Below are 21,093 nucleotides of genomic sequence, written 5' to 3'. Positions count from 1 at the left end.
TGTACCGGGAAGAGAGCTATTAGCACACATAACTTTTTAACCAAGGAAACTTACCCTCACGGCAGGGCAACCTTTATTTTCAAGACTTCTCCTCCACCTTCCTGTGAATGGCTTTCCTCTTCTTCGTATCCCCTGACCCTTACCCCTTCCTTAGCTCAGGGTATAATATGAGCCTCTGCTACCGGCTGCATTTGAGTCTTCATATCTTTATGGGGGCTCCCCTGTGTACGTAATTTTGCGGTTTTTTTCCTCTGGTTACCCTGCCTTGTGTTGATTTGATTATTAGACCAGTCAAAGAACCTAGATTCCTCCTCTTTCCAGACTTTCCAGACTTGCTGCGCATTTAAAGAGGGGTAAAAGAAAGCATCTGTGTCCCCTTGCTGGTGTTGCCTTAGCTTGACCTTGTGAGTAGATATAAAGCTATATTTCTTGACAAAAAAATGACCCCAAAGAGAAAATGAACCACCGTCAGTTATGGCAAAGAGAAGGACATGAAAGAGTCTAAGAAAGAAAAGTTTTATGACAAAATCATATGCTTCCCTTGTGTCATCGAATCTCAACATTCAATACACGAAAGAATTGAGAGCAGAGAAGCAGATACTAATACACACATGTTTATAGGAGCATTATTCTCAACTGCTAAATGTGAGGACAACCCATGTGTCCATCAGTGACGAGTGGGTAAACAAAAGGCAGTACACATATCCAATGGAATATTATTCGGCCTTTAAAAAAAGAAAGAAATTATCATGTTACAAACAAGGATGAGCTCTGAAGAGGAGACCGTTATGCCAAGCCAAATAAGCTAGTCACAAAAAGATCAATATTGTATGATTTTGCTTATATGAGGTACCTAGGGTCATCAAAGTCGCAGAGACAAAGTAGAATAGTGGGTACGAGAGGTCAGGGGCAGGGAGAAATGGGGAGCTTTTTTTTTTTTTTAAAGATTGATTTATTTATTAGAGAAAGAGAAAGCATGAATGGGAGGTGCAAAGGGAGAGGGAGAAAGAATCTCAAGTGGACTCTGAACTGAGTGCAGAGCCCAACACAAGGCTGGATTTCATGAGATTGTGACCTGAGCCAAAACCAAGGGTTGGTTGCTTAACCGACTGGGCCACCCAGGAGCCCCGGCGGAGTTATTTTTTAAGTGGGTACAGAGTTTCGATGTGGGATGAGGGAAGAGCTCTGGAAACAGATAACAGTGATGGCTGCGCACCATTGTGAATGTACTCCATACCACTGAACTGCACACCAAAAAAATAGTTAAAGTGGTAAACTGCATATTATGCATATTTTACCACAATATTAAAGAAATGATAAGGAAAATAAATAAATCTTGAGATCCACAAAGGTCCAGAGAATGGGTTCTGGGTACCTGTCACAGGCATATGATGTTACTGTTTTTAAATGGGGGGGGGGGAACCCACACAATATGGATATTCTAACACGCAAAAACAAATTGCTTCAAGAAGATTATATTTGATCTCACTTTAACACTCATCACGTAATAAAGAATGTTAACCAAAAGGATCTGAAAACTGAAAGAATATTCGTTAAATATGTCAGAAGTTTAGGAAAAAACAAGAGCTGAAGGAAAACCAGTGGATCCCTGAAGTAGTAATGGTCAAAGTTTGCTGTGCGCACATCGTAGGGACAGTTTGCCAACTGGGGACCCTTAAACCAAAACACGGAATGAGGCTTAGGTATATTGTAGTAAAGCAGGCTATACAGTGAGAAGGCACTGACTGTCTATTCTTTACAGTGAAGCATTACAATAGTAGAATTTTGCTTTAATGAAAGAGGGTGAGTTAGCCATTCCCTTGTATCCATTTTGCAGAACAGTCTTACGTTTTGTTTACGATTTTCAGAGGCATAAGCAAGTCACCCAGGGCAAGTTAGCTTCACTTGTCTCGCAAAATACGGGAAATTAAGCTTGTATGGCTTTCCTGGATGTGTCTGCTCAGGGATCGTTCTAATCTGGAGTCTGGGTTAGACTGTAACATCAGGGTACCAAGTTATTCTAAACCCACAATAAGTGGCAAGGATTGGCCTGAACAGATTGTATTTCAGGGTTGAGGTAGACGCCGAAGCTTCAAAAACGGGTCTCTCGGGTCTGTTTCAGAGGGGTCAGGAAAGAGAGCAAAAACTAGAGGAAAAGGAAAGACAAACCGAAGCCCAACTGATGGCCGGCCCTGCCAGGGAACGAGAAGAGATAAGTGAGAGTAGCGGCTGAGAGGTCTGACAGGGCAGTTGGTTGAAAGCTAAAAATAGAACTGGAACTGGGGTGGAAGAAATGGTATGTGAAACCCAAGGCTGAGGGCCATGGCTGATGTCCCATTCTGTGATGTTCTCACTCGACTCTCGGTGTCAAGGAGGAGGATTACTGATGGTGATGGGGAGGAAACTTTGGGATGGGGAGCCAGAGGAAAGTATTTTGGCTGATTATCTTTGATGCGTTCATCAGAGGAGGGCAATGACGGCAAGAGGAAGAAGTGTACCCAGGAGCTGGGGGAGGGAGGCAGCCCAGGTGGGCAGGGGTTCCAACGGCTTTCAGAAGGGGAGAAAGAGACCATTTTTGGCGTCGATGCCAACCGACACGCGGCAGGAGTTGGCAAGAAGAGCCAGGTGGGAAAAGACAGAAGGAGAGATAATTGAAAGATAAGAATGAGTCCCTGATCTGGTAGCCAGACGGGAAAAGGTGTGGTGCGGATGAAAGGAAGAGGTGGAGAAAATCAGAGGTGGTTTCGATAAAAGCAGAAAGATTAAATGAGTATTTAATCACCAATTTAGCCGTGTGTGAAGTGTACTGTCTTAAATTTCTCTAAGTTCTAAAACTGTGAACAGGAAGACAAGGAGACGTGTTAAAAAGAAACTCCCAGAACCTTCTCGCAAGGGGGAACTCATCTAACCCCACACACGCCAGCACGTTTATGTGATTTGTTAAGAGGGTTTTTTCCCTCCTCAAAGCTTTGGAGGATTTGATTGAAATCTTCATTTATGACTTTGAATCTCATTTGAAGCTCCTTCGCCTGTGCCTCCATGTAGGAAAGCATCATGAACTGCACAGTTCCCAATAAATCACCAGGCATATCCAGGTCTTTGCTTTTGTGTTATTCACCATAATAAAAATAGTGTGTTTGGTGTGCCTCCCTCCACCAAATAAATAATGTGTTCAGCTGTTACCTTACACCAAATAAATCAATGAAAACAAATGTCTTTCTGCAGAATAATTTCGGCTTAAACTCTAACATGCATCAGAAAATAGATTTCCTGTGTTCTTGAGCACGGATAGTAAACAGCACCAGGTCGGTGGTCTCCGTGTACCGTTCTGGGGAAGTTTGGAGGTGGGGAGAGGACTGTTGACTAGAATAAAATCTTTAAAAAAAAAAAAAAGAAGGATTCTTATCTTTCATTTAGGTTAATAACATACCACATATATTTGTCAATCAAATTAGAATTACTGTCAGCCCATAATGCATTTTAGTTGAGCCAATATCAGTCAGTCCTGATTTATTTGCTTAATACAAATCTAATTGAGTTTCAGCCTGCTCGTCTCCTTTCCGCTGTTAACCGACCAAGTACATCTTTAATTTCCAAGAGCGATGGTGTGGTAGCAGTTGAGAGGAAGAGTGATTTGCATAAGGCCCCAGAAGGGTGCCAAAACTCTTCACGCTTTAAACAACAGCCTTTATTATTCTGTAAGTGGATGTGTTGAATTTTCATGCTTTTGTTTCCAGTTCAGCCCTGACAGAAAAGAATAAAGTAGATTTTGCCAGCACCCCTGCTGTGCCCTGGGGGAGAAATTCAATGTGCCTCATTTGTCTTAATTGGAGAACCGCCCTCAGCACCAGCTTTTTCTATGAATACATTAGCATAACAGACAGAAAATTCAAGCCCACTTTCGCAGCAGCCGGCTTCCCCCGCGCCCCGCCCCACGCACACCTCCCATTTTTAGACTAATAAAAACCGCACGAGGGGAGAAGTACATGTTTCATCTTCTGGATTTCTCGGAGTTGGTGTTGTAAAATTCTCTGTACAGGAGAGATGTATCAAGCCTACGTTATCTCTGCACTGTTATTAGAGCCGGTCGTGAAAAATGTGATAAATATGATCCATGACAGAGAGCTGAAAGCTTCTCTTTATTCTTCATAACGTGCTAATCCCATATACTTGTTCTTTGACTGGTTATCCTGCTTTTTCAGAGGGGAGAGTTGGCTTTACAGAGACAAATGAGTAGCAGCTATGAATGAACGGGGGGGGGGGGGGCGGAAAGGAAGAAGAAAAAAAAATTCTTAGCACTTATCTGAGTCAAAGCAAGATTGTCAACCCCGTGCCAATTCATGGGAGAAACATTAAATTCATCTCCACGTTGTTCATATTACAAAAGGGCTCTAAGTCTGGAAAAACAACCTACGCCCGTGTAAATCATTTCCCTAATCCAGTCCCTTCCAGTGTCTGACTGAACTAATGGAATTTAAAGGTAGGTGTTTCAAAAGAAATATTTCGTTTACATGTTCCCAAAACTGGTATTAATTCTTTCATCGCATCTGTTCAACCTGCTTGCCATTGCCAGCATGAGAAAGAGACGGAAAACATGGGGAAAGATATAATTTCTTAATAAAACATGGTGTACACATTCTCTTGGAAAGATGGCTGCCTTTCAAAAAAACTGAATCCATATTTTGTCTTGATTTTTCTCCAGCAGGCCTAATTTACCACGTCAGTCACACGCTGCTCTCACCAGAAGCCTTCTAGGGATTTTAAATAAGTTTTTTGTTGTGCTGGTGATTAAGAGCGTGTTTGGTTTTCAATTATTTGTATGTCCATTTAAAAATTAAGTACCTTTTGGGTCATGTCCTTGTGGGTAAATGGAAAGCAAAATCATTCTGAAATCGTAAATTTGAGATCAGAAGTTTCCTGGCCTGGAGAGAACCAAGCAGTTCTCACTTCTGTATAAATCCTCATTCTGTCACCAACTTCAAAAGCTCAGTACGCCCGGTCAGAAGCCTGAAGGCAAAACCCAGGGATTAGTGCGTTCTTCCCCTCCTCCGACCCCTCCTGCACTTTCCATTCACTCGGCCGCAATAAACATTCCAGGAGGTTAGGAGGAGTTGGTAGGTGTTGGAGACCGGGAATAACAAGTTCGCTTTCTTCTGTAAATGAATCTAAAAATAATCATTTGGCTTTATCTGTCCAGTGAGAGGAAGTGAGCTTTTCGCCTTACCGCCTGGTTTCATTTACATTATAAAAATGACAAGCAGTTTACCCTAGTTTATCAGAGAATCCCCGCTGCTTGCTAAGCAAACATTCCCGCCACTCTCCCAGTTCTTTCTCGAATCCTCCTTCCCTGCCCCCACTGGCCTTGAAGTCTCGTCTGGGGTCTGGACTCAGCTGGCTCAGCCCGTCCTACACAGCAGTAAGAGATGGTCCCCGTGAACACCCCATTCTCCCTCTATCCCGTACCAGTTCGTTTCCTCTTTTTTAAAACAAATAATGAAATACTCATCTTCCTGGAATCTTGTATTTACTACCCTTCCTAACAGCTTTCAAAAATCCCAAGGAAAGAGAAATGGGGTTGCAGGGTGCTTTGAGCACGGAATTACAGCTTTTCTCGGGCGGTTGTCGCTTTTGTTCTCTGGCATAGTATTAAAGATTTTAACGTTTGTGACCGTGAGAGTAATGTGCGTTCCCTTCATTATCCAAATGAAAAAAATATTGAACATCGTAGACAGGAATAAAAGCCACTCCTGGTGTTTTGTTTGTTTTGTTTTGTTTCGTGGCTGTGGTGTTCCTGCTTCAGTTTCTGAGAAACACCCCACATCCTTTGCAGACATGTTAGGCAACATGTTGCCTGTTTGGTGGTTTAAAACACGCTGATAGGGTGTCTGCATGCTGCCCTCCCCTCCCCCCATGTTGATTTGGCCCTCCTGTCCCGGGTTGAGAGGTGGCAGTGGGGATTTAAACTCCTGGGGAGGACTAACCAGCTGTTAACCTGGGCAGAGTTAAGGAGGCCTGTTCTATAGTAATTCATCCATTAGTTTTTGTGCCGTCGCTCTCTATGAAAATCACTTTTTTTTTTTAAGATAAACAAGCAAGATGTATGTGAGATAGTGAGACATTTTTTTAAAGATTTTATTTATTTATTTGACAGACAGAGATCACAAGTAGGCAGAGAGGCAGGCAGAGAGAGAGGAGGAAGCAGGCTCCCCGCTGAGCCTAGAGCGTGATGTGGGGCTGGATCCCAGGACTCTGAGCCACCCAGGCGCCCCTATGAAAATCACTTTTACCTACAGAAATGAAGCATTGGTAGAATGAGCCTAGAAAATTGAGCATAGGTATTTAAGGGGGGCGGGGAAGACGTTAAGTTTAGGGAACAGATGGATAGGAAAGTGACTCTCCCTGTGTCTACAAAATATAAATTTATCCTGAAGACTTGGAGTCAAAATAACCGTGCATGTTACTGTGGGCACTCAGTGGGGCCATGGTTAAGTGGCTACCTTGATGAAGAGATTGGTCTTGATGTGGCGTGTCTCTCTGAAGAAAGCCATGGGATTCTTTCCTGAACCAAACTCTGAAGAGTAGAATTTCAAAAGTTTTATCCGTTTTAATAGGGAGAAATCTAGAATTGACTTTGAAAAGTGCTCTTTTGACTTTATAAATTAAAAAAAAATTTTTTAAGATTTTATTTATTCATTTGATAGAGAGGGACAGAAGAAGCACAAGCAGGGGGAGAGGGAGAAGGAGAAGCAGACTCCTTGCTGAGCTCGATCCCCAGACCCTCGAGATCATGACCTGAGCCAAAGGCAGCCGCTTAACCATCCGAGCCACCCAGGCGCCCCTTAACTTTACAAATGTATTCAATTTATACAAGTTCCTTGTATGGTCAAAACACAACAGCTGAGCAATTCCAAATTGGGAGAAAAACAAGGGGCAAGAGTAGGACAACTATTAAGACCAAAGTTTTAAGGCAAAATATTCCTGAGTGTAATCATGCAGTTCAAGTAACAGTGACCTAAAATTCCAACTGATAATCATTTCGGTTGAAGTTACAAACAAAAGACATATACGCGTTCATTTAACATCAGCAAATTAACAGTGAGATGCACTACTTTGTGAAGTAGCAGGCATAATGAGGTCATGAAGAGAAAACATTTTTTGCACACCAAAATTTCTCACTTTCGTGACTTTGTAACAAATTCGCCCCAAAAGAGTCTCCTCTCTCCTCCTGTTTACTTTGGGAACACCCTGGCTATTACTTTTTCTCGCTTAAGCTTCTTTGAAAGTTATTGATTGACTATTCACTGTCTTAATAACCTCTTTGTATCTGATTCCAAAGACTTCGCCAACAACAACCGGGACACTCCTTTTAGTAACCTCAGGTTTATCTGTCAACACTCTTCAGGGATCTATCGGTTCTCTGAAAAGAAAAGGAATGTCAGATAAGGAATCAGCGTTGTTAAGTAACCATATCCTTTAGGTTTTAACCTGAGAAAAGCAAGACACCTGTGTGAGGTCTACAGTTGTGCGAAGCACTTTTTCTTCTGGAAAAGTAACTGGTTCCATGTAAGGATGTGGAGTAGAAGTAGTGCACTTGGGGGCCTGGATCTGGTGTCTGAACAAACTGAAGAGGGACCCAGATTCCACTCTGCACTGTTGTTTGGTCAGATGAAGAGAAGGAAGGAAAAAAGGGACACAGGCTATCACTGCTCTCAGGGAAATGCAGCTTTCAAAAGTATAAGAGGAGAAAGTTTGGGTGGTACTGGAGTGCTAAGAAGCTCGAGTTGGGTCAATGAAAGACATTGCAGGATGGGTGGCTGGTGGGAATACACAAAAAGCAGGAGAGCCTAGGAGACCTTCTAGAAAATTCTTTGAGCTGAGACAGTGCATCTTCCTCGCTCACCTGAGTCTCTTACTCATCTGTTTATCACAGATTCTGTCCCAAGAGTTGAGCTGAAGTGGAATGAGACATAAAAAGTCAAATGGGTGAAACTCCCTCAGGGATGGTGCAAAACACCGGGCTGGAGATGGGGCTTAGATATGGGCACTTGGATTTAGGCAACCCTTCACTCCACATCCCCCTGTGACTTGCATGGGTCTTGGCAGACTCAAGGGAAACATCTGGAACTCTACTTGCAGTCTGGATTCAGGTATGTGTTGATGAGCGTGAGCATGAGTAATGGGGCCAAACTGCAGAAGAAACCGTGGAAGGCCTTAGAAGAAACACCATAACGAGAAAGAAGTTCTGCAGCGTGGACCAGCTGCAAAAACAGGTCCAAAGAAAGGGGGCACAATGGACCCAAGCACAGAGTGATATCGGACTTGAATCTATCCTGACCTAACTCTGGGAAATTCCCTGTATGTGTAGGGCAACAGAAGGCTATATGTAGCTGTGGATTAAGAAAGTAAGACGCGTTAAGTCACTAAACTTCTTGTAGATCCCAAAGTATGTAAGAATGTCAAACACAGGGACCAGAGTTCCTAGAGTGTTAGAAGTTAAAAGCAGGAAGCAGCGCTGTGATTCAGGTGGTCTGAACACAGTAGGGGTGTTGTGCTGGGACAGTGCTATCCCCGGGGTCAGTCTGAGCAACATGGGAGCATGGGGCAGATAATGGCAGGTAGTGGTATAAAGAAATGGAAGGAGGAGCCTGGGTGGCTCATCCTGTTGAGCATCGGACTCTTGGTTTCAGCTCAGGTCATGATCTCAGGGTTGTGGTGTTGAGCCCCATGTTGGGCTTCACACTTAGTGAAGCATCTCCTGGAGAGTCTCTCCCTCTTACTCTCCCTCCCTCTCTGCTCCTCCCCACACCTCCATTCATTCTCTTTCTCTCTCTCTCAAAATAAATAAACAAAATCTTAAAAGAGGGAGAGAGAGAAAGAAAGGAAGGAAGGAAGAAAGGGAAGCAGTTGAGATTTAGTCAAGTTGGGTTGTGGGTAAAAATGTTAATTTGACCTTGCCTAAGAATCATAGGCTATTAGGACCCAAAGGTTTTGTATTGACATAAAGTAAATTGTTGGAAAACAGGAAGTATGTTTAGTCACCTAAGGCTACCTTACTGAAATACCACAGACTGGCTGGCTTAAACAACTGAAATTTGTTTTTTGACAGATCTGGAGGCCAGAGGTCCAAGATTAAGGTGTTAGCAGGATTAATGTCCGGTGAGTCCTTTCTTCCTAAATTGCACATGGCAGCCTTCTCGTTGCGTCTTCACACGCCTTTCCTCTGTATGTGCACAGACACTGAGTAAGTTCTAGTGTTTCTTCCTGTTCTTAAAAGGACACCAGTCCCATTGGATCAGGGCCCCACCCATATCACTTCCATTAACTTTAACTCCTTCCTTAAAAGCCCTATCTTCAAATATAGCTGCTTTGGGAATTAGGGTTTCAACACAGGAATTTGGGGGGAACAGAAATCAGTACACACCAAGGAACCAGAATGGATCTTCATGAATGAACCTAGAAAAAGGGAAAGATCCAGAGTTCTACCACCTACCCGGGGGCTAAAGATGACCATTGACAAGTGCTTGAGTATGACCTGCATATATGGAAGGCTTGTACATAAGAAAAGCAGCAGGTAAGGGCCACATGGGTGGCTCAGTTGGTTAAGCGCCTGCCTTTGGCTCAGGTCATGATTCCAGGATCCTGGGATTGAGTCCCACACCAACCTCCTTGCTAGGTGGGGAGTCTGCTTCTTCCTCTACCCCTACTCTGGTTGTGCTCTCTCTCTCATCCTCTCTCTCAAAGGGAGAAATAAAATCTTAAAAAAAAAAAGAAGAAGAAGAAGAAGAAGAAAGGAAGGAAGGAAGGAAAAGAAAAGCAACAGGTAAAAAGCCCATTCCACTTTCTCGGAGTTTACAAAAAAATGGTCTTGATTCAACCCATAGTCTAGTGGGTATTAAATCAAAAGGAATTTTCATCTCCTACACCTACACTTTATTTATCAGATGATAAATAATTTTTTTCTGGGATAAATTTTGCAAACTATAATCAAGTCCTTTGAAAGTAGAGAAGAAAAAAATCGAGGCAGTTTGTGAATTCTGACCATCATGAAATTTCTTTGAACTAAAGACTGTTCTAGATCAGATTTATACTGCTGTCTACTGTGTGACTATTCTTCAGAGGGCAAATTTGTTTTTATACAAATAAAAACATGAATGTGGTATCAGTCTTTTACACTGTGGGCTTATAAAAATACCATGACTTTTTAATGATTTTTTTCAGGAGAAAAGGAAAACCAAAAATATGCCAACATTTCAGTACTCAGTTGATTTTTCTCCAAGAACAAGTCGAGCAGCATAGATTTAATTTTAGTGTATAATAATAATGTGAGTTAAATGTGGCTCAAAGTACTGCCCTTCCCCATACCAAATGAATACTCACTGTCTTTGATATGTTCTCTTTTAGTAGCTGCCTATCATAGGTCGACAGTGTGTCATTTAGGCTAGACTGTAGGCAATATAAACCAGTTCTGACTTAAGCAAAAAGGGAATTTGTTAGATGAAAAGGACAAATCATAGAATTGAAGACAAGCTGCTGGTTATGGAAAGGGTAGGATGCAGAGTAGATAGGTTTTAGGGCTCCACAGCAAATGCCCCAAAAGCCATTCTTGTTAGGACGCCACTGTTTGTATAAATCCCAGCCTCCATAACCAAGCTTCTCCTAAAAAGAATCAGGTTAGCAAAACTTGGGTCAGATGTCCATTTGATTAACAAGTTCCTTGATGGTACACATGATGAGGAAGTATGGGGTGTCATTAGAAGAATGGGAATGGGCAGGAGAAAGAAACAGATGTCCCCTAGGAACAACTACCAGAATTATACCTGTGTTGAATATTGATTGTGGAAAAAAGAAAGTATCAGTATTAGCATTGACAACAGAAGAATTTCCTGCTGACTTTGTTTCCCTAAATGACTTCCAAGTAGATCCTCCACCTCTGAATACATGGTAATGAAACCCCAAAATAAGGATGCTGTATAATGGCCGGAGATGTCTGCTTACCTAGCTGCATTTAAACACCGGCGTCATATTTGCCTCCTCTGGAGGATGTATATGCCCTTCCCTGGCTTTATAATGCTGCTGCCACCCCTTCATCATCTTTCTGGTTTCCAGTATGATATTCATTCGTTCCCCATTTCCCCACAGATTACTCACCAGCCTGAGTATCCTAACAACATGGACCAACAACAGTGGTGACTGTGTTTTAGTGTCTCATGAAACAACCGTCTTTATCACCGTGGAAGCAACATTCCAGTCTATTCTCTAATCCCTGGTGCCCAGGCCCTGTCCCCTCAGGTACTGTTGCTAGAGTCCATTTTCGTCTGACTGTATAGATAGTTCCCAGCAAAATCTGATTTTTGTGAAGCAATCAAGAAAGGTCTAGGTACAGACGAAGCCTCCTTTCAACTATGTTTGTTTGGGCACTTGAAGGCTGGTCTACCTTTGAAATGGCTCCCTGAAAGACCAAATGGGGAAGAGCCAAGAACTCTGGGCAATACTTCAAAAGTCAGCAGCTGCTCTGTGCTCCCAGTCAAGCCCAATTTGCCAGTTGGCTGCTTACTGATGAGCTGCTTGCATGAGTATTTGATAGCACCAAAGCATATTCCCTGGTTCACCCATTGGCTTACCAAGTGCTGGGCAAATATCTGGTACCCCAGAAGCCTGGCCTCTCTGCTAAACAGCTTGTTATAAGGGAAAGAGAATTTGGTTGGAAGTCAGGAGTCCAGTAGCAGATTAGAACCGTCCCTAATTACATACATGTCGTTGGGCGAGAAACTCAATGTATCTAGGCTGTAGGGGTTTGTTGTTGTTGCTTTTGTGAACATTTTATTGTGGGAATTTCAAACCTATGCAAAAGCAGAAAGAATGATAGAGTAAATCCCACGTACCTATCATCTGCTTTCAGCAATTATGAACTTTGATGTATTAAATTCTGCCTCACCTACCAGATTACTGTGAAATAAATCCCAGACTCATATCATAATATCCTTAAATATTTCAGAGTGTATCTGTAAAAGATTAGATCTACTTTGTTTTTTAAAAGTCACAATAACAGAGGCACTTGGGTGGCTCAGGTGGTTAAGCAGCTGCCTTCAGCTCAGGTCATGATCCTGGAGTCTCAGGATCGAGTCCTGCATCTGGCTCCCTGCTCAGCGGGAGTCTGCTTCTCCCTCTGACCCTCCCCTTCTTGTGCTCTCTCCCTGTCTCATTCTCTCTCTCTCTCAAATAAATAAAAATAAAATCTTGAAAAGTCACACAATAACATTAGATACTAGAAGCAATAATAACTCAATAATATTTTTAAATATCTAGTGTTCAAATTTTCCTGACTATAACATCAAAACCAATTTTTTTTTTTTTTAGGGGCACCTGTCTGGCTCAGTTGGTAGAGCATGCAACTCTTGATCTTGGGGTCATGAGTCTGAGCCCTACGCTGGGTATAGAAGTTACTTAAAAAAATTTTTTTTAAATAAATCAGAAAAAATTTTTTTCAATATTCTGTTTCTTTAATGACCTCCATCTACCTGAAGGACAGGTACAGGCAGCTAGGTGGTGGTAAGAGCCGTTCACTTGAAGATCTTGCCCTGACTGAAGGTTTTGCCCACATGCTGGAAGGCCCCCTTCCAGGAAAAGTACTCTTAAACCAGCATCTGGGTCTCCTCACTGCCAGGATCCAGTTTCCGCCATGTATGTGACTGGACTCGGCAGAAACGCAAGCTCCTGGCTTTGGACGACCCAGACTCCAGAAGTGGAGCTGCTATTGTTAGTTCCAAAGAGGATCACCCTGGCAAAGGCATTCTTCCCCAGCTTCTCCAACCACTGGAACATTCTAGTGAAAAGGTTACAACTCATAAATGTCTGGGTGAGCTCTCCAGGGGAGCTGATCTCAGCGTACCGCAGAGACCAGCCATCCTTATCAAAGTGCTCCCCAAAATATGGCAGCACCACAGAGAGTGTCCTCATTGGAGTCCTCGTGCTTAAATTCTTAACACAAAGGTACTCTTGGGCAGGTGAGCAAAGGGGTCCTTGGTCTTTGGTTCAGCAGCCAGTGCCTGGTCACGCTCATCCGTCTTCTCAGGATCAGAGGCAGCAGCCTTTTTCTCTTCTTTCTGCTCAGCCTTGCTTCTCTTCCTGAGAACCTTTCTTTTTCCGGGGTATGTCCTTTTTAGGCTGGCTCTCTGCAAGCTTTTTAGCGACAGACTGGGCCATCTTTTCACAGAGTTTCACTTCCCCCAAGACAGCCCTGAACTGGGGCTGGTCAATGCAGGTGAGGAACCAGCAGTCGGTATTGGGGAAGGCCTGGTGGAGAGAAGGCTCCAGGACCTGTTTCTAGAGCCACAGCAGGGTGCAGACAACCATGATGTCAGACAGTGCCACACATGTGACCACCAGGAGAGTCCTTGTCTTCAAGGGAGCATCCAGTAGCCCCAGAAGTTGCTTCACTTCCTCCTTTGCATTCTCTGCCGCCTGCTTGTTGTGGTGCATGATGCCTGAAGTGAGGCCCACCCCCGTGCTGGCGGGCGGCACTATATCACTATCAGCCAAGCTCACACGCTGCACCTCCCGGGCTGTTGCCTCCGGAGTACTTCCCTGCAGCTCCTCATTGCTCACATACTAGGCAATGGCATCACTGTCAAACACACAGAATCCATCATCGCCCTCAGACGCTGGAAGCTTGCCAGCAGGACATTTACAGAGAAATTCAGGGCTGCGTTTGGTTTGGCTGAAGTGGAAGTCGGGTAGTGTAGAGAGCACGTGGACCTGAGCCCCTCTGTACTGAGCAGCAATGAGAGCCTTGAAGGTCCTCCAGGTTTCAGGGTACGTGAACAGGGTGCCAGCGCCATGGTGATTCTGCAGAGAAAGCTAAAAAAAATTTTTTAAAGCATCAAAATGAGGTCCCAAAATTTAATTGTTGAAATGTCTCTTTAGTGTATTTTTTTTTTTAAGATTTTATTTATTTATTTGACAGAGAGAGATCACAAGTAGGCAGAGAGGCAGGCAGAGAGAGTGAGAGGGAAGCAGGCTCCCTGCCGAGCAGAGAGCCCGATGCGGGACTTGATCCCAGGACCCCGAGATCATGACCTGAGCCAAAGGCAGCGGCTTAAACCACTGAGCCACCCAGGCACCCCTCTTTAGTGTATTTTAACCTAGAGACTTTCCCTCTGTCTCTTTCTCTCCTTCAAGTTTATTTGGGGTGGGGGGCGGCCATGGGGAGTAGATCATTTGTCCTACAGAGATTCTCAGTCTGGACTTTGTTCATTGGATCCTTGTACTGATACTTAGTGTATTATTCTGTCCTCCACATTTCTTACGGTTAGATCTACAAGTTTGGTCATGTTAAGTACTAGTTTTTGGTAAGAATGATTCTTAGGTAGTATCGTGCACTTCCATTAGGAAGCATATTATGTCTGGTTGTTTGCCCTTTTGAGTTGTTACCAGACACTGATAATCATTTTCTAGATCCTTTATTTCAAAAAGGGTTGCAAAATAGTGATATGATATTTTTATTTTTTTTTATTTTTTTATTTTTTTTAAAGATTTATTTATTTATTTGACAGACAGAGATCACAAGCAGGCAGAAAGGCAGGCAGAGAGAGAGGGGGAAGCAGGCCTCCCGCTGAGCAGAGAGCCCGACATGGGGCTCGATCACAGGACCCCGAGATCATGACCCGAGCCGAAGGCAGAGGCTTTAACCCACTGAGCCACCCAGGTGCCCCTGATATGATATTTTTAATATAACTTCTTCTATAATACTTCTATGTACTAGCTAGAGTACTTCTATAAATAATAGCTTCTTGCAAACTATTTGGTTACCCTGCAGTATGGAGATATGGGAAAAGCAAGATAAATGCTTGAATCTTTCCCTGTATTTATAAGTTTTAAAAAATAATGAGTCATTTTTCTAGCATCTTTCTCATGTAGAACAATGGGGGCTTTTTTGTTGTTGTTATTTAAGATCATTATGCACTTCTGGGTTTCAACATACTTGATGTGCTTTAACCCATTTTGGTTATTATTCTGTAAAAGCCCATATCAGCTAGTGGGAACCTCTTCAATTAATCAAATAAGGAGAGAACCCATAAAACTCTATGTTTGCAGAAGACATGAGCTATGGGAAAATCCAAAATAATTGACAAAACACTCCTAGAACTAAAAAGTAATTACAGTAAGGATGTAGGATACAAAGTTTAATATATAAAAGTCAATCACTTTCCTATGCACTGGTAATGAAAAAGCAGAATTTGAAATTAAAAACACAGTATCACTTACATTATCACCCCTGAAAATGAAATACTAGGTGAAATCTAACAAAATATGTACAAGACCTAAATGGGAAAAACTTTAAAACTCTGATGAACAAAATCAAAGAACTAAATAAATGAAGAGAGAGTCCATGTTCATGGATAGGAAGACTCAATATTGTCAAGATATCAGTACTTCCAACTTGATCTACAGATTTAGTGCAACCCTAGTCAAAATCCCAGCCATTTGTTTTGTGGATATCAACAAACTGAGTCTAAAATTTTATGACTAGACAAAAGACCCGGAATGTTCAACACAATATTGAAGGAAAAGAACAAAGTTGGAGCAATGGCACTATTGATGTCAAGACTTACTGTAATTGCAAACTTCTGCTCTGCAAAAAATGTCCAGAAAATGACATGACAAGCCACAGATTGGGAGAAAATATTTGCAAAATACATATCAGAGAAAGGACTGTTATCTGAAATATAAAGAACTCTTAAACTTCAACAATAAGAAAGCAAACATCTGTTTTTAAATATGGGTCAAAGGAGGAGGAAGAGGAGGAAGAAGAAGGAGAAGAAGAAGGAGAAAGAAGAAGGTATTACACCTGTCAAGAAGGTAAAGCAAAAACAGCGCCTCTCTCTGTGCAGTGCTGGAAGATGAATGGGGACCAAGAAACAAATCCATGAGATTTTCTTTAGTGCTCTTTTTAAAGTTTTGCAAATAAGAAAGCTAATAATACAAAAACTGTAAGTCATCAGGAGTCAAATTGTGATGATGATCCTGTTTAAATCAAGCCTGAATGAACTAAAATAAATGTACGTTTTATAGTTTTGAGAGTACTCTTTAAAAAAAAAAAAAAGTACTCTTAAGGTGTTCAGGAAAATGTACTTACATGTAACATCTCCATTTTTAGTGATTGTGGTTAAATGATGCGCAACTGTAACTTCCTCCTTGGTTAAATTATAAGCTATTATATACCACAACATGCTTGAATATATGCCCTTTCAAGCGAAGCCCAAGATAAATGACCCATATTTCAAGTTAAGCTTTTTATGTGTTGAAAGAAGACAACCTTCTTGGACCCTGAGTAAAACCTAACACAGAAAGACTGATGTATCACATATTCTGAGTATCATTGAGTCTAAGGTAATGAAATTTGTTCCATGCTATGATATCTGAGAACGTATGTGAGCTTTTTAAGTGTACTCCACGGCTCAGTACTGTTAAGTCCTGATCCTTCCAGTTGATGCATCGCGTCATCAACCTGCCAGGAAGCCTTTGGAGAGCCATTTGTCCCTGGATCCAAATCAAATATGTACCCTGACTGTTAAAAAATATTTTGTTAGCCTCAACAACGGAGCTATCTTTGACAGGACAGCCAAATGAATTATGACAACAGTTGACCACTTTGGACCCTGGGGCAATATTACCCAAAAGAAAAAGAGAAAAATATGTTATCTCGGGTTTCTGATCTTATGCAGAACAAATGCATCATTCTTTCTGTTGTGAATCTCACTTGAAGTCCAAGGCTGCTGCACTCTTCTTTATCGGAACTTAACAAGGTATAGATGTCATTTATCCTGTGTATTATTTGAAAGGGCACACAGGGCTTAAGAGGGAATTGTTGGCTCCTGACTTACCTGGGATCACCTCTCAGCATTACCACTTAATAGGCTCCTCCTCTTTCCAAGTGGGATAATACTATCTATCTTTTGCAATGGCTGTCAAGGTCAATGATGAATGTTAAATTTGTTTTTGTTTTTAAAGATTTATTTATTTATTTGACAGAGATCGCAAGTAGGCAGAGAGGCAGGCAGAGAGAGAGAGAGGGGGAAGCAGGCTCCCCGCTGAGCAGAGAGCCCGATGTGGGACTTGATCCCAGGACCCTGAGATCATGACTGGAGCCAAAGGCAGAGGCTCAACCCACTGAGCCACATATGGCGCCATTATGGCGCCCCATAATGTTAAGTTTTTGACATATTGTGGGCACTCATAAAAAAGACAGCTTTTATCATGATGGTCTAACAACAGGCTTTTTCTAACATCGCTAACCGAATGTCTTCTGAGGATCAATGTATGAATATGATTGTATATATATAAGACAGTGGAGAACAGTCCCCCAGGAAATGCATAACCTGTCATAGACCTTCAAAAACAAAAAAAGCCGCAAACAAACAAAATGAGCAACACAATCACAAATACACAATAACAACAATAAGAAACCCACTGTGCCACCCACGCCAACCCGGTCTGCCCCTTGGTCCCTGAATATTAAAACTTAAATAATGTATTTAGCAAAGAGTCCTCAGAAATTATTTTGCTTTTCAGCAACTGTATACCTCAGATCTATAAAAGAGGCTTTTACTTTCTTTCTTTTTTTAATGAATAGTTTCTAAGTTCATCTGAGGCATCCCCTCAATCCTTTGACCAACACATTAATAATTCTACACATTCCTACTTTGCTTTCTTGCTCCCTGGCTGATGCAGAAAGCACGCTCTCTTGGCTATTCAAGAGGAGCAGTGTTCGGTTTCTCTGGCTAACTGAATTCCCAGAGAGGCAAGAGAAAGAGAAGGGGAAGGAAGCACAGACTATGTTTCATCTCCATCAGGCTTCTGCGGCATCGCTGTGACTTCTCTCCAGGTCCAGGCCCCAGGCCACTGAGCGAAAGGACTTCCCCAAGACAAAGACTTCAATTTTGGTTTTTTAGCGTTTCTTTGTATTTTATTATTCCCCTACATCCTGCTTCGTGAAAATTTTGGAAAATACAAAGATCTTAACCCTGGGAGCCAAACTGCTTAAAACAATTACTTGGTTTTTAGTGGGATTTTTTTTTTTTTTTTTAAGATTTTCCTCTTGCAACTGTTTGGGAGTTTTCTTTCTTGCAAAAGATGGGCTTTCTGAAAAATTTCCATTGGCAGTCTTCCAGGGTCATAATGACTTTAAATTAAACCCTCAAGGGTTTCCCTTTCTCTTCTTGAGCCACAGACAATTCCCTCCTCTGAGTGTTAGACTGAGTTTAATTCAGCAAGTTTCCAGAAGCAGTACATATGGATACAGAGGGCAGAAATTCAAACTTTCAGCTTTGAAGAGGCTGTTAGGACCTGGCGTTTTCAGCCCTCTCAGAGTCCCTGCTCTTCTTCTGAGTGTGAGGGCACACAGGAGACAGGACAGCAGCTGTTTGCATAAATCATGCAAGACTGGTAAGGGATTTCAGGCAGGCGTGTAAATTATTTTATCCAAAAATGTGGCTAAGGGCAAAACCTTGATCAAATATTCCTAAGAAATGACCCAGGACTACCGTGCGGTCTCACTAAGTTGAAAACACTGACACTTTCGCAGAATTTCTTTCACCTTACAAAGATATTTGTGACAATACAATGTTATGTTTACAAGTCTACGAACCAGAATTATTTTAGTTCTACTCAATGTTTTTCAAGTGACGTTTCTCCAAACCATGAAGATTCGTGGAGGTAATCTCACAAAAGGAACCTCGGTGATAGGAGGGAAGCCGAAAGCAGCTTAGCATTTTCCCTAGTCTTCTCTACCGCCCCTGCTTCCCCTCCCCCACTGCTTCCCCCCAACACACCCACCCACCCCAACTCAAACAGGTTCTACTTAAGGCAAAAACATTAATATCTGAAGAACAAGCTTGAGTTTCACCAACGTACTAAGGCTCATGAGGCAGGGATATTTAAAAAGGCAGAATGTTTGTAGGCAGCACAAATGAAAAGCCAAGCTCTTCGAAATCGCTTTCTCTTGTCCTGGAAGAGCAGAGATCAGGTTGTGACTCAGACTCGCTTTCAAACATTTTGTTTAGGAGTCTCTCAGCTCTTGACTCTGTGGATTCTCTTAGATTTTGTCCTTCTTCTGAGTTTTGCAGCTCTCTCGCCTTTTGGTTGAGATGTGTTGCCGATAATTTGAAGATGTCTCTGGTCCCTGTGACTGGGCTATTGAGAAGATTTACCGGTGGGTCTCTTTAGTCATGCCCTGAAAAGGTGATAAAATTTTAAGAATCTCTTTGGAGGCCACACAATTTAAAGTAATTCCACTTCCCTGTTTCCTCACCTTATACATATAATCCATTAAGCTGTTTTATAGAGGCTAAATATTAAAGGACAGTGTGGTGCTACAGTATTTCTTCACCTGTTATTAAGAGCTCAGTATTTTAACAGGAATGAAGACCCAAATGCAAATTTCTATTCTCTTCGTGTAACATTTACGCAATAAAGAATGAATTGAGTACATGATTTTTCATTTCTGAAGTACCAGGGCTGGTAATGCACGGAGCGACAAGAAGCAAGCATTCATCTAGCCAGCTGCTGAGAAATGAAATGTCACTTGGAGGAACTTGTTCTCGCTGGCACATTCTTTCATGGAATTCTCCATCAAAAAGCAGGGGCAAAAGTAATTCTTTTTCCAGCCGCATTCGATCCTAACACATCTACCCTTTTCCATGTGTTCAGATTTAGTTCCTGCATAAGGAGTATACAAGAACTTCTGTTTTTCTTTTTTTCTTTTTTTTTTTTTTAAGATTTTATGTATTTATTTTGAGAGAGAGAGAGAGCACGAGGTGGCAGGAGAGCCAGAAGAAGAGGGAGACGCAGCACCGCCCCCCGCCCTCCCCAACAGGGAGCCCCATGTGGCTTTTGATCCCAGGACCCCGGGATCACGACCCCAGCCAAAGGCAGATGCTCAACCAACAGAGCATCCCCCTCCCCCATTTTTCAAGAGTGTTTTTAAATATTTTTAAATATATCATTGCCACAAACTCCTGAGTATAACTGTTTATCTGCAGGTCTGTCTTGCGAGTCAGGTGATGCTTATTAACTTATTTAGCCTGAGGATTCATCAGGATACACAGGTGCCTCCTGAAGGAGGGCCTGGTGAGGGGGAGCTCTGAGCTTCCGTCCAGTCTCTCCCTGTTACGTTCTGAGGCCTTTAGAACTTACAGCTAACACCCCACCCCGCTCCTGGTAACCCCCAACCCCCTTGGGTATTGTCCTAGGGCTAAGGCCTGGGAAACTGGGGAGTTGGATATTAGAATTCCCAGTTGCCACTTGACCGAAGACCCAGGATTGCGTGTGAGTAAACCGCTTAAAAGGTCTAGAGGAGGTTATTGTGGTATTAGCAAGTCCTATGCTAATTGTGAGCCTTACTGCCTGCTTCTTGAGTTCCAGGAAGCTGAGATAGCCAGATAAGCAACCTTTCTATGAAAAATACCTTACTGGGGTGCCTGGATGGCTCAGGCAGTAGAGCAGGCCGCCCTCCATCTAGGGGTTGTGAATTCGAGCCCTGAGTTGGGTAGAGAGGTTATGAAATAAATAAGTAAATAAATACACCTTACTGTATCTTTGGTTGGACATTGGAGAGCAAGAAATGAATCAGGCCCTTCTAAATAATATACAGTGAGTGGTGTTTTACTTTAAAGAACTGGGTTTTGGGTGCCTAGATGGCTCAGTTGGTTTGGCATCTGACGCTTTGGGCTCAGGTCATGATCCTGGGGTCATGAGATCCAGCCGGGAGATGACTCCATGTTCAGTGCAGAGTCTGTTTGTCCCTTTCCCACCTCCTCTGCCCTCCCCCACCACCACGCACTCTCGCTTGCTCTCTCATAGATAGATAGATAGAAGTGGGTTTGCTTTTTTTTTTTTAAGCAGACTCTTTTATTTTTTTTTTTTAAGATTTTATTTATTTGACACAGAAAGAGAGAGCACAAGCGGGGGGAGCAGTAGTCAGAGCAAGAGGGAGAAGCAGACTCCCCTCTGAGTAAGGAGCCAGATGTGGGGCTCCATCCCAGGACCCTGGCATCATGACCTGAGCTGAAGGCAGATGCTTAACCCACTGAGCCA

The 21,093-nt window shown here is 42.5% G+C and overlaps 1 pseudogene; it reads right to left on the bottom strand.

Moving 5' to 3' along the window:
- Positions 1-12,560: 12,560 nt before the first annotated feature.
- LOC123939217 overlaps positions 12,561-21,093 on the bottom strand; it is a 127,072-nt pseudogene continuing 118,539 nt past the window's right edge.

Source organism: Meles meles, chromosome 3 (assembly GCF_922984935.1).
Source record: "Meles meles chromosome 3, mMelMel3.1 paternal haplotype, whole genome shotgun sequence".
Lineage (NCBI taxonomy): Eukaryota > Metazoa > Chordata > Mammalia > Carnivora > Mustelidae > Meles > Meles meles.
Note: the sequence above shows the minus strand (reverse complement) of the source record. Positions and strands in the feature narration are given on the sequence as shown.